The following is a 15,669-nucleotide window of genomic DNA, read 5'->3' on the forward strand; positions in this document are numbered from 1 at the left end:
ATGCTTGAATATGGCAAACAACTCCGTTTTTATCAGTTCTGGTAGTCATCTCAAGGACGTGTTTAGCAACAATGCGTGTCAGGATCATGCAAGAGAAGAGGAAACAGTTCAAATATACCATGCATCTGTGATATCCATCTGTTTAGAATTAGGCTTGGGATTTAGGAGGCAGTCAGTCATAATATTTGGCTATCTTGGACCTTTTTCTCTGGAAGACCTCCCCCACTCCGTCCTGGGAATCGCCCTCCATTTGCTACTACAAATAAACTTTGGATTCATTCACCAAGTTTGGTGACAATTGGATGTAAACTGTTTTCATCACTTTAAAGAGAGATTTGCCTCCTTGCCTCTCTAGTGAAAACACCTTTTGACTTGAGCCAACAGTGCAAATTATCGAGGAAAAACAAACAGTCTGGGAGGAGGGAGCGGACCTTTTTGTTCCGCGCATAGATACGGATGAAAAGCCCCTGTTTTGGCGGATGAAGGGATGTCACGGACATGGTGTACACACCTGTTATTCCGTCTCTTTTCCATTATGAATACCTTCACGACAACAAAGCTGCTCCGAGCAAAAGACACCACCCATTCTTTCATCCACTGTCATGTTTTCTCCACAAGACTGAATAAACCCCATTAGCACCTTTAGAGTAATTATATCCTCTCAGGTGTCGTTTAATGCCTCAACTTGACATCTTTTCAAGACTCCCTGTCATGTTTTGGAAGGTCAGAACCCTTCATCTGACGTCAAAGGATTGGACATTTACTTTTCGGCAAAAAGATATAAAAATAATGGTGACGGTAATGATCATTTTGATGTTTTAAAGTGTTTGGGTGTGGCCGCCCAACGCATGTATCACCATACACACACACACACACATTGTTCACCTGATCCCACTTCTTGTTATCGTCTTTGTTTCTCCTCCTCTGACAAAGAGCCCCAACAAACCATGTTTCACCTGCAGAAACACAATGTAAACAAGTGACTGATGGCTTCTAATAATGAATGTAAAGAGCCATTGTTCTGTGTGGAGTCATTGCCTCATGTAAAGATTTAGTGTCAGGCCTCAGGGTAGCTACCTAATGCTTGTCTCACTTTTCCTCATAAACATCAAAGAGAGCTTGTCTTTAAAAGTCACAATAAAGCACATAGATAGAGCCCCGGAGTTTGCAGGGCGCTCATTCAGCAGACACCCACCCATGTCATTGTGCCGATGGGTAGATATCTTAGATGTCAGGGGATGCCCTACGTGGCTTACTCGAAATGAACTCGGCAGAGCTGCCAAATCCCTACAGGAAAGGAAAAGGTTGTGTGTTTGTTGATGTGAGGAGGGCTTGTCTTTTGTGAAGGTAATTACCCAGTGTGCAAACATAGTCTTTTAGCTTCAGCCCCAGTACAGATGTGCGTTTTGTTTGTCTTGTTTGTGAATGTATAAGTATCTCCTGGGGGAAAAAATCAAACCACAGGCCTCGAGGTCAGAAGTTCAGCCGTGATCTCGGTTCCGCCTGAAATCATGATATGATTTTAATTACATGGTGTTTCTTCAACTTCTGGCACTTTTATGTCCGGGGGGTTGATTTTTATTATTTTTTTAAATTGTTTTTAAATATTTTTTCATGCCAACAACATTCAGTTTTGCTCAATTTTATATGAATATTTTATTTATTAGCAGTCATAGACTATTAAAAAAATATAATTGTTAATATAACATTATAAAGCATTTCAGTAGTTTTTGTCTGAAAATGATTTATGTTTCACAAATTACAACTGGCCCACACACTGAACAATTTTGCTTCACTTTTTATTGAAAACTATCAAGAGAAATCAAAGTATACTCAAAAAAATGTTTGGCCATTTTTCTTTTTTTAAGATTTACGCAATTTAATTAATAGTAAAATTCTATCAAATCAAATATATAATCCTTACTTAATTTAAGTGAATACATTGATGGGATTTTACTATTAATTGAATCTTTAAAAAAAAAAAAAAATTTTTTTTGAGTGTATATATCACTTGAGTGTTTTCATTGTACATCATTTTCAGGCAACCTGTAATTATGTATATTTATATACTTAAATATAAAAGTTATAGTAGTTATATGTATTTAGGAAACATAAACTGATATCTGTGAAATTAGTCCTTCTTTTCAAAAACATTTATTTCCATCACAGATTATCAAAGATTGAGATGTAGTGGATATTTTCATTACTTTCAGAGGATAATTAAAAAAAAACAAAAAAAACACCTTTAATGTATATACACTGTTGGACATCTTTAATGAAACTAGTGAGAGTGTGAGAAGGGAGTTTTAAGAGATTTTCTGAAACCTTACACTTTTTCTGATTAAATCTAAATATATAATCGCAGTTTGATTGTTTTAATCTAATTTTAGTGTCACATTTAAGTGAGTGGATTACTTTATAGAGTGTTTTTTCTCCCTCTTTTAGAGAAGGGGTGTGGACTCTAAATGGAGTGGAGGTAAAAATTGAGGTCGTGAGAGCTCACCTCTAATATGTGCTTTGGAGGACAGTTGGCTGTGGGGGCTATTGGTATCCGTGGCAACCGCTGATAAGGATCATTAGTGGGGTCACTGGTTACTAAGGAAACCCATGAGGTTGTCAGCAGGCGGGGGCAACTGGTCAGATTCGTGCTTCGGGAGCATAGCACATCCTGTGAGAAGATAGACTAGAGGTTAACCATAGCGGAGAATGTGGTTGTTGGGGGTCAGAGATAGTGTCTCTAGGTGAAACTGCACCCCTCTTGGAAAGAGTGCCAAAAACAAAGCTCTAATAAGTAAGCAGCACACTTGATACCACTCTTTGTGGTGGTCCATACCTGTCCAGGCATGCAGATGAAAACACGGGTCTGATACGAACTCATGAGCAAAAATCCATGTTGTGAAACTATACAGAAATAGGGGCCAATTGTGAATTTTATTTTCTTTTTCTTTTTTTTCTCTCTCCACTTTTTAGAATCACTTGTACAATAGTAACAATTATTTTGACATTGACCTGCTATCCCAGAGGAAAAGGGGTTGCTCTTTCAAAGTTAATGGAGATCTCATTTGTGTCTTATTGAAGAATGAGAAATAAAAAAATAAACAAATGATACAAATTAGATACAAATGTCATTGAGGAATTTGATTAGAAATGTTTGAGTTCAGACTTAATATCATGGCAAATGTGAGCACAGTTTGAGACATTATTGAGACCTCTGAAGAGACACATTGAGATTTTCTGGAATCCTTTCTCGTTTTCTTCAGGTTTGGAAAGAACTCTTTGATTCTGATAACAGAAAATACTTCTGGCAATAATACAACTTTAATAGATGTCTTAAATTATGTTATGATGAAATCATTTCAGTTAATGTATTCAGAAAGTGCACTTGATTTGCCAAATATAAGACCATTTGAAAGGTATAAAAATGTGTAAGTTCACACTCTTCAAAGCATTATATACAGTATATATCTCTTATGCACACCAAGGCTGCATTTATTTAATCAAAAATACAATAAAACGGTAATATTATTTAAAAAAAAATCTATTTTGAATATATTTTAAAATTACAAATTTTCCTGTGATGCAAAGCTGAATTTTCAGCATCATTACTCCAGTCTTCAATGCCACATGATTCTTCATAAATCATTATAATAATCTGATTTAGTGCTTAAGAAACATTTATTATTATTGTTATTATTATCAATGTAGAAGATTATCAATGTACAGTTGTGATGCTTTAGGAAGTTATAAAACGTTCAAACTTTGTCAATCCAACATAAAAGTTTGCTTTCTTTAAATATGAAAGTTGAACGATGTGATGTTCTTTTTTAAATGAAATCAAATAGGAAGACAAAACAAGTAATCTGCTTCAGTAATGTACTACCAGTGCAACTGCTGTGGTTTTCATCAGGGTGTATGGTATTCATCAAACATTTTCATCAAATTTTTTTTCAATTAATCTCAACCTTAAATGGGTTTTCTCATGACACAGAGCATGTGAAGTTTCCATGGTAATGGAAACCACTGCTCAGCATCTCCTCGGTAAAAAGCCACAGTGACTGACATGCATTGAATACTACAAAAAGAATGTGAGGAGGAAATGTGCACATTATATTATGCACATAGCATTTACCCTTTGACAACTCCCTGATGTGTTAAAACACAATTTGCCTCAAGTTGGGAAAGAAACAGACTATGTTTTTAAAACAAGCACACACCAAACTAGCCATACGTGATAAGAAAACGAATTAATCATAGCTACGCTCTGCCGTGAAGATTGAAATCTCTTTGAATCACTTATTACAATGCCACAGCTAATAATAATTTCCACTGATTGTTGACAAATACATGTAAGGTGTTTGAATTGACAGAATTATTATAGATTTGTGACACTCCCTCAGAGAATGTCAAACAGATTGCATTGTCAGAAGTGTTATATCTGTTAGATCAGTATGGTGGCTTCTATACCATAGATTTAGAATAAATCCCAATGTTCTCTGCAATCACTGTCATGACAACATGAGTGCCTATGGCCATGTCGGAGAAATGGCCCCTGCTGACTGCCATCTTGTCTTTTTTTTCCTGGGGGACAAAGACTGTTGTACCTTTCAAGGGTGATTCTAGGTGTATCCTGTTTCACTCGGCGCTCTCTCCCGCCCATTTGTAAAGGCAAAGATCATTAGCCTCTAAAATTACGTTCCTCCTTCGCTACTTTTTCCAACAGCCCAGTTCTTCTCCTCTCCATCACACCTAGACAAATTAAACATGCTGCAAATGAGATGCTGTCTCGCCATCCACACCATCTCATAGTGTTTATTTTCATTCAATAGCAGGGGTTATTCTGAGGTCTCTTTCTCAGCTAATCTTTTAAATGGTTGCTTGTCTTTTAGATCAGGTTCGATTCGACCCTCTGAAATGCCACCCACATAAGGAAACAATATCAGTGTTTGAGTGATCCACTTAACTTATAAACAGTGTACCGTTGAGAATCGCAGAAGAAACCTTTTGATAAAAGCAGAGATGAGGATGTCTTTGTGTGTGCGTTTGTGTGTACGGGACACAATTCTGTATAATGTATAATGACATGGGTATTACAACGTAAACATGGTTTATGAGGACTCTTCTTGTGTCCTGAAACAATTCAAAAAATGCCAAAGGTTTTGTGTCATGAGTAGGCTTAGGGGTAGGGTTAGTGTATAGGGGGATAGAATATACGATTTGTACAGTATAAAAACCATTACGTCCCCGTAGAGTCCCCATACACTCTTAAAAATAAAGGTTCTTTGGCGAGGTGTATGGTTCCATGAAGAACCATAAATATCCAAAGAACCCTTCCATTGCACAAAAGGTTCTTTTATAGCGTAGAAAGGTTCTTTAGACTAAAAAATTGTTCGAAAAAAATGGTTCTTTAAAGAACCTTTCCCAAAATGGTTCTTCGGGGAACCAAAAAGGTACTTCTATGGCATCGCTGTGAACACCCCTTTTTGGTTCTTTCTGGAACCTTTTTGTGTGTGTGTGTGTGTGTGTGTGTGTGTGTGTGTGTGTGTGTGTGTGTGTGTGTGTGTGTGTGTGTGTGTGTGTGTGTGTGTGTGTGTGTGTGTGTGTGTGTGTGTGTGTGTGTGTGTGTGTGTGTGTGTGTGTGTGTGTGTGTGTGTGTGTGTGTGTGTGTGTGTGTGTGTGTGTGTGTGTGTGTGTGTGTGTGTGTGTGTGTGTGTGTGTGTGTGTTTTTTCCTAGCCTGGTGGGGACTTCAACCTGACTGTAGACAGACTCATGGGGACTCGTGTCACCGTGGGGACCGGCACAAAAGCTTATAAATCATTCAGAATGAGTTTTTATGAAAATGTAAAATTGCAGAATGTCTCCTGTGAGGGTTAGGTTTAGGGGCAGGGGCAGTGTAAGGGGATAGAAAATACGGTTTGTACAGTATAAAAACCATTACGCCTATGGTGAGTCCCCAGAAGGATAGCGCACCAGACTGTGTGTGTGTGTGTGTGTGTGGGCATGTTTTCGTGAAATATCAGGACACAAATGTGTATAATGACATGGGTATGACATAGGTATTACAAAAAGAGGGTGTAATATGAGGACGTTCCCCATGTCCTCACTTTTCAAAATGCTTATAAATCACACAGAACAAGTTTTTTTTCACAGAAAGTGAACTGCACAGTCTCCTGTGAGGGCTAGGTTTAGGGGCAGGGGCAGTGTAAGGGGATAGAAAATACGGTTTGTACAGTATAAAAACCATTACGCCTATGGAATGTCCTCACATTTCACAAAAACAAACGTGTGTGTGTGTGTGTGTGTGTAAACTACACAAATCCAACTATATCAGTATATTGCAGAGTTTTCCACCATTCAGAAGTGAAGAATTGGCTCCAAGCCTATACGAGTCGTTTTAATCCCACTGCGTTACAGTGTCACTAAAACAACTCGCGTTGTTACTTCTTACTGAAATAGTTTTGCAAATCAGTTGTGGGCCCACCATTACCTAAAACTGTGTCTATTAATGCGGATTGTCTAATGTTCTTACTACTTTGTAAAGACAGTAACGATGGGCGATGGCATTGTTCTTTAATCAGTGTGTACAATCGCTGAGGACTGAGGAAGCCTCCTGGGCTGAAGTTCAGTTATGGTGATCAAATCAGAGTAGGCTCTCAGAAAGAAGGGATTTGGAGAGACTGATTCATCCGACGAGTCATTTGATAATCATTGAAAAATGTGGTGATGTGCATTTAAACCTGTGATGCATGTAAACCTGTTGTAGGAGACCTCCAAAACAAAATTAGGAACCTTTAAAGTAGCATTTTAAGGGGCTATAGCCTTGAAAGTATTTTCATATGAATTGTTTTTTTTAATCATTTTATTACAAATGTGTGAACAGCTTGTAACAACTTAAAAAACAAGACCTTTCCCGACTTCCTAGGTTTTCTATGAAAGCCTGTAAGCGAATAACAAAAAAGAACTTAGCCTTCAGTATTTTGGGGCTATGAATCACGTGCAGTTTAAACAAACAAGGCTTTGTCAAACCATCATTCAAAGTTTTATCTCCTCCATTTTCTCCTTAAAAATTACATTTATTTAGCTGAATTGTGTATGTTTGTTAGGCCTATCTCAAATCTAATTTAGGAATTGAATTTATAAAGCATGAAATCTATTCTCCAATATTTCTGAATTTTGCATAATTGTGGTTTATTGAGTCATCACTTTTAATTTGTATTTATGACCATAATCGTAGTTGAATGTTTAGTTTTTTTCATTTGGTGTAATTTTTTTGATGTCTCCAAATGCTGGAGGTAAACAAATATTTAAAAAATTGCCACTTATTAAAATGCGCATATGTTTGTTGTCACTACCAGGAAAGGGCAAATTCCCTCAAATACATTTCTGGGACTTGAAATCAACAGCATGTATTCTATCATTATTGGAACCATTCAGGGGGTTACCCATAACCCACATACCCATCAGGAAACTTCTATGTGTTTTCAGATAGATTCTGTTTTTTGTTTAGTGCAACAATACAACACTGCATTGCTTTAGATCCCATGCGTCCAACTGCAGACCAAAATATTTCTGTTCTTTTTTGAATCTTACCAATTTAGGTATTTCATTTTGCAGAGGTGCTGTTCAATTAGTGGATTGTTTGGCCCATAGAGGTGCCACTTATACTTATTGAATGTGCCTGTGCCAATCCTGGGGTCAGGTTGTTTTAGTCGGTGGTGCCAAGGCAGGTGCTAAAGATTAGTGCCGCCAAGAGTGCCTGTACCTTGAAGAGGCAGTGTTTTATTTGAAATCTAAATTGTACTAAGACATATTCAACAAAAACAGTTAGACACTGTAGTAATGCTGAAATGAATTTTTTGTTTATTTTTCATGCTGGTAATCTAGACTGCTATGAAACCAGCCTTAGCTGTGAAACCATTTCACTTTTCAAAACAAAAACAAAGATAACATGATGGGTGTGAACAATCCCTTAATAATACTAAATGTGAGGTGTTTTGCCCAGCTCGTATTTTGCATGCACTTATTGCCTGCGATTTGAAGTCCCAGCAATGCAAAAACACACAAGGCACTTTCAAGATCATTTGCATTTCCTTTTGATGTCTTTTACTGTTATCTTTCTAGGTAAAATGCATGTTAAAAATCATTTAACTCTTGCATGGAAACACCTATTTTCAACAAACACAAGCTTTTAAGCATATGTACAATGACACCTAAACATAAAAACAGCACTTTGCGGGCACGATGCTCTGTTCTCTGAGGGTAGAGAGGGCTCCAGGTGCTTTCTTCTGATCAGATACTGTATTTCTCGGTGAGGCCTGAGGGAATAAGACTAGCCTTTGACTCTCTACTGGGACAATTATAATGAGCCGCCAGTTATGTTCTCCTGAGGGTACAACATCTTACCTGTGCAGGGCTCATTGTGCGGATTTGTGATGTCTGAGAAGGTTGTGTCACTCTTTGCCGCTCACAGTACTCGCCTCCGTGTATGTGGACAGATGTTCCCCACAGATATGGTGATTATTTTAGCATCGTCTCATGTCTTTGTCAGAATACATGATTTAATCAGAATACACATTTTAACTGTTTGGTATTTAGTTTTTATTTATTTCAAGTTAATAAGAGAATCTTTAGTTTCCTTTTTAAAAGGGATAGCTGACTCCAAGATGACCCAAAAATATACTATATATATATATATATGCTTGAGTTCCACAGAAGAACGTAAGTCATATTTTTTTTTCCTGAACTGTCCCTTTAAGTTCTTAGTATTGGCGAGCGAGCGGTCCATTCTATCGCATGCCTAAAGAAAGGATTTGTGGGATTTGCCATCATGGTTTTGTTAATGAGCACAGAAGGAATTGAAAAGTGAGAGCCATAGATAGGGCTAGTGCCCTCAAGCCATTTTGGAGTGGGGGGGGGGGGGTCGTCGGGGGGTAGACTGCCTCTTTTGAGGGAAGTGTGTGCGCTCATTGGAGTAGATCCATCCTCAGCTCTCTCTGTCCTTTTTCTTCCATAGTCAGGTTGGATGGGCTCAGACCTTGGCTGCTCCATGGCCCTGAAAGACAGGGTCCCTCTCACTCGCACAAAGCCAACAAAGCTCCCGTCTGCCCTTCCCACCCCTCCTGACCTAGACAATGCAGGTAAGGAAAACGTCACACATTCATCGGGCCAGCCTTTACCCCCGTAGGTCAAGCCCTCTTAAGCCACTCGTTCCTCTTGTGTTAACAGCAATTAACTAGAAATGAACCAATTTACAAACAAAATGGACCGATCATATAGGAAGCGTCCTATCCAAGTGCAAAGGTTTGGTAGTTTGGATCACACCGCCATCCCACCTCGTTGCCCTCACTCTCCCCAAAAAGAAAGGAATCCTCAAGCTGTGGAGGAGTGTAAATTAGTTTTCTCTTTCTCTTTCCTGGTTGCTTCAAAAAGCCAACAGAACACCTCTCACCCCATTTCTCCTGTAATGAGGCAGGCTATACAAAGCTCTCAGGGTCTGTAAAGGTGCCATGTGCTGCGTAACAATACAAAAAAAAAATCACGTTTTCTTGCATTTTGATTACACAAGTCATCTAACTATTTAAAATAATAAACCCTATTACATATCGTGATCTAATAAAAATGTACTAAATTATTTCTAAATAAAGAATAAAATGCGGATGAAAATTCAGTTAACTTGGTTTGAAAGATTTCATTTGCATATACTTTTCACTTGGATTGTTTATTTTAATAGAGATAATAAAAAAAGCTCAGACGATGTGGTGAATTCCTAACCCTTTGCACCAATGATTAAGTCAAAAACTGCATTTAATTACTTTTTCAAAGCCTACATAATAACAATTAACTGTAATCAGAGAAAACTGACACATCAAGATTATGATATGCACATATTTAATGAGAGCCCATATTTTGTGTCACCGCACCTGGCTTTGCTTTACATTTGTACACTTGAGATAAATGTCCACGTCTTTGCAAGTTGTTTGCAGAGTTTATGTTTAATGTGTTTGTTATTTTCTGTACTGTCTCTTATTGAACAATTTTTGTCTTGTCCCGTATCCCAGGAGGGGGATCTTTACGGCTAGCATTGGGAATGTTGCCAAAACACCTATCTAGATTGACAGGTCAAACAAGTGAGGCAAGCGATGTAATGCAGTGACCGGAAAGATGTGTTGAAGGCTGAAAGAGCGGGTGATGTCTTGTCTCCAAAAGGAGAGATTGCGGACTGTGGGAAAGAGAGAGGAGAGGCATAGATCCTGATTTTGTAAGATTTGAAGTGTGAATGTGTTCTTGGCTCAAGTTGTAAGGCAGTTCACTGCTGTCATATTCAGACGCTAACTACTAAAGATCTCCAGCTTGTTGTGGTAAGGGGACATCTCAAGAGAGGCTATTAATTTTTTACCTCCTGGTTTCTACTGTCAGGAGGGCTGAATATAGCATATGCAACTGAAATGTTCACTTTATAAGATTTAAAAGGCTAATTATTCGATTTTTAACATCATTCAGATTACATTTCTCATGGTGTTCGATACATATTGGTGAAGAGTAGGTCGTTTTTCATGAAGTAAATCAGTAGAGACAGCTTTATCTTGTCCTGGAGCAACTATGTAGAACATTTGGATGAGGAATATTACTTTACGACAAGTGTAAACCTCTTGAAAATAGTGATATTGTTAATAATTGAATATTCTGGCAGAATTGCGATTAAAACTTTTCAAACACTCTGCTGGGAATCACCTTCCGAACAACTAGGTAACAGTTTCTTCCCTGTCATTCCGAATGTGTGCGCACAAACTGGGGATTGTTATTTTCAGGATAAAAAAATGTGTGCAAATATTAAAAATGGAAAATAGCACACACTCATCCTCCCAGCTCCCACGGGGGCAGGGTGATATTGGGCACACCACTCTGGTGTCAATTTATGCAGTCCATGCTTCTGTTGCCTCGATTCATTAAGATGATTCACGCTGCTGAAATGCTGTGAGGAAAGAGACAGAGTGCAACAGGGAAACATTAATTACATGTGACTTAATTCTCCATACTCTTGAAAAACACCCAAAGTGTATGCGACCATGTTTTACATTTAGACGCCAGTCTTAGAGGAATACAAAAAGATGAAAAATATGCCGTGAGGTGTTCTGTGGGCTCCATAAAGGCTTGCTTTAGAACACAAGTTCAGCTGTCCCAGAGGATTGCTCCGTGAATGGTAAACAGTGGGGGGGAAATCAATGCAAAACTGTTTGAAAAAGGAGTTCATAAAAGGAGTTTCTTAGAATACAGTGGAGAATCTAATTACGACCTAATAAACACAGTGTCTCAAAGCCCACCACTGAGAGAGCAATGCAAATGGAGCTGGAATTCATAAACCACTCAGACCAGTGAGCTCTGATCAATGAAAACAAACAGAAGGAGGAATCATTAGCAATATTTCAGTTCCAGATAAAAAGCCCAAGACACTGTCTAATACAAGTATTATGGCCATTTGTCCATTTACAGTTTGTTTTGCTAATGGATCAGGTTACAGTCTACAGATCCTCTTCTGCTAGTTTAGAGTCATTATAGGATAAATATGGCAACAATGCTGCATATGTAATGCTGTATAGTGTTCACAATTTTTATTTATTTATTATTATTTACATGTATATGTATACATGTATGTTTTAAATATGTACAATTTGTAATTAGCATTTAGTTGCTATGCTTTCCAATGCTGCATTTATTTGATCCAACCTGCAGTAAAACAGTAATATTGTGAAATATTACGAAATTTAAAATAACTTTTCTATTTTAATATTTTAACCTTTGAATTTTGTCTTCAGTGTCACATGATCCTTCAGAAATCATTCTAATATGCTGATTATTTTAATTGTTGAAAACACTTTTTTTTTTATATTATTGCATAAAGTGTGTATATTACGTATATTATATCTATCTATGTTAGGGATGTCACGATACCAAAATTCCAGTAGTCGGTACCAATACCATAACAATTTTACGGTACTCTACCAATTTAGGTACCCCAGCAAAATGTTTTTATTTTATTTAACTATTTAATTTTTTTTTTATTAAATAAGTTTATTATTTATGATGATAATCATTATAAGTAAATACTTTTTTATATTATTATTATAAGAAATAGTAGTAGTAGTAGTAGAGACGTATTATCGCCCATCTGCGCCGTCATTCACACGGAGACGCAGAACATGCAGGAGTAATATTTAAATAATATTTTGCAGTTTAATTTTCACAGACACTAGTACCTATAAATTCGCTACAGTCTGGAGCCCTGCGCTTAGATAAACACGGAAGCGACTGAACACAGCTGCGGGTAGGCCTACCGAATATACTCGGGAGTCGGTACTACCGGTACTAACTCTACAGAAATGCTGGTATTGTCACATTTTTTAAGTTTCAGCACCGACTTGGTACCGAAGTACCGGTACTACTTGTGACATGTGGGCAAATTTATTAGAACACTTGGCATCTGGGAGTCGTCTTATTGGGCCTGGATTTATTTTCCAAGAGGACAATGACCTGAATCATTCTTCTAACTATTGCCGGACCTACCTGTGACGAAAGGAATCTGCTGGAACATTGAAAATGATGGACCGGCCCCTCAAAATCCTCAACCCCATCGAGCACATTTGGGGTGAGTTGGAAAATAAACTGGACAGATCTGTCGTACATTCAAAGGAAAGGCTTTGGCTTCAGTTGCAGAAGGCATGGGATAGCATTAGTGTTCAAGTTCTCCGAGGAAATATATTGACACTATGCCAGAGAGATGTGCTGCTGTAATTGTTGCAAAAGGCGGACATACCAAATATTAAAGTTAAAAGTGGATAAAAAACAGTATGACTCACTTCATCTAATATTTGATGGCCAGAGCAACCATCTGCATGTTTCATGAACATTATGAAATGAAATGTTTTGGAGGCAAGAAAGGTCAATATTTTACTCGGTGATCTGTCAGGTGTTCTAATAATTTTGGCCACCACTGTATATATATATATATGCTTTAGCTCAATGTAGCTTAAAAATATATGTGTGTTAAGAATCCAATCAAGTAATATATATTACTTGATTGGATTCTTAACACACATATTTTTAAGCTACATTGAGCTAAAGCATATGTGTGGATTGGTGTCATCATAATTGCAAATAATTGCCTAAATATTTTTCTCCTGATCGCAGAATAGTCTGTGACTCAACTCTCTTGACCCTTTCTTCCTCATTCATTACTTTATCACAAGTAACAATGTTTTGCAATGTTTGGTATCATCCCTCTTCTGTTGCATGATAAATTCCTCCTCTGGGATTTCAAGCTAATACTCTCAAGCACAGTCCAGCCCTCAGCCCGCTCTTCTCTATCAACAGCCACTTGTTCAAATAATTAGAGAGCAATATCTCACTTTACCTCCCTCTTTTCTTTTAAGACTTCTTCCCCAAGTCTGTCGCTCAGTGTCAGCCTGAAGCCCAAGCCCTGTGTTGCCCCAGGTGTGCCCTTTCAGTGTTTCTTCCATCAGTGTTTATGCTAAAAGTGCATGTTGAGGACAGGATGGTTAACAACACTGTGTCTGGCCTCTCTGTGATGTTTAAACCCAGAACATCCAACTGCCAACCATTAGAGCTCAAAATCATCCTAAATATAACCTGTAACTACCATGATTTCTGTGCCAAAAAAATAATAAATTAGAAAAGAAGACAATTAAGGTGTCATCCAGCTGGGGTTTTTCGCCCACTCTGTGTTCTGGCTGGACTCGGTCACCCTCACACTCTTCACCTCCCCAATCAGCCAATCCAGAAGGTCCTCATTCTTCATTGGCTTGTATATAACATCTGGCTTCTAAGGCTAAAGTTGACATTCATCCATTGCACTGAGGTCCAGTATGTTTAGATGTGAAATTGGGCAAAATAACCTTGAATGCCAGGAGTCTATGCAGACTCGGGACAAAATAGTAACAAGTAAAACAGTTTTGCATTGGATAGACACCGTAACAGTCAAGTAACTTCATTTATGAATGCTTTTGTTTTATTTATATCATTCATGTAATGATTTTATTTATACTCAACACTCATTTCTTAATGATACACTATGTAAACACAGGTGTTAATCAGGAAGGAAATTCACCTATAAGAGTGGCTTGAGAAATGTAAAATAAGAACAACCACAATAATAATACTGACATTTGACCAGAACAACTTGAATATTACCTGTTGCATGGCTACAGTCTTTTTTTTATTTTTTATTATTCCATACATCTATATGGAATGATTCAAATGCTTTTATACAATTGACTGAACATTACAAAACACTTTATCTTTCGACATCATATCTGCATGATAATGTTATGTATGTTTCACTGCTCACATCCATCTCCCCCAGAAAAAAAAAGCAACCGCAAACAATTCTAAGGCACTTTGAGAGCAAGAAAATCTATTCCACTTAACAAACGGATTGATTGTTCGGCTATACTATTGTCCTAATACTTCGAAGTTAATTTCCGCTCTGGTTAACAGTGTGCCGTTTCAGATCTTTGACTTCTAAAACATTGTAAAATGACATCTTTCAACACGAGAGGAATTCTCATCACTCTCCCGCAATTCGTGACAGTTTTAAAGGCTTAAACGATGCTAATGTATGCCCTGCTCCGCCGTGTGAGACCTGTAAAATGGAGTGTAACAAAGCAAAATGTCTTTAACAGTCCTGTAAAATACCAAAATATATTCCTCTTACAAAGGATCCTCACGGTACTTCAGAATTAAGATTAGTGCCTCACATCACACATTTCCAAGTAAAAAGTCACTCTCGTCTGCTAAGGAACATGGGAATAAAAAAGAGGAAGTGAGCCACCAGGAGTAAAATTGGAATATGTAAAACAAGCAGAATGTCCAACGTCTCGTGAAATGAGTCCAATTTGTGTTTTTAGTTTGCACAAAAGTGCATTACATACATCTTCAATAGGACCCGCACTACAATCTCATCTACGATCTCTCTCAAGCATTCTTTGCTTCGATACCTGCTGGATTACACTAATGGATAAAGCAATCTGTCAGTGATATCTTTATCTCACAGCTGTTCCCAGGTCAGTCAGGGCACGCAGTTGAGTGGTCAGCGATACACCACTCATGCGAACTGCAAGGGACATGAGCCCCAGGACATGAGCCCTAAAACTGCGCAAGGCTCGAATATCGCCCTTATCTGTGGCAAAAGTGTAAGATGAATTTGGACATATACCCAAAAGCACATCTGTGGGTCTGAAGAGTTTGTGTTTGTGTGCCCTTTTTCAGTTTGACGCCTCAGTTATCATGCACAATATTTGTTAAACTAATCAAAATTAGTGCATGAACTACACAGCATGACTATGTAAATAATTAAAAGAAAACGAACAATGCATTCAACGGTTACATAACATTGTTTTATTGCATAACAAATAATCTTTTACTTCCACAAAGGTTGAAACGGATAAATATTATTATTCTTACCATGCAATGTTTGTTGGAGGGCAATAAATATTAATCTGCAATGCACTTCAGTATAAACTGAGCTGATTCGATTAATACTGACTAATAATGAACCTTAAAGGGAAAAAAAAAAAAATCTTTTTCCATAGAAAAAAGGAAAGTCGTGTAGGTTTGGAAACGACAAGAGGGTGAGTAAATGATGACATTTTGAAAAG

The sequence above is a fragment of the Gobio gobio genome (assembly GCF_949357685.1).
Source record: "Gobio gobio genome assembly, chromosome: 13".
NCBI lineage: Eukaryota > Metazoa > Chordata > Actinopteri > Cypriniformes > Gobionidae > Gobio > Gobio gobio.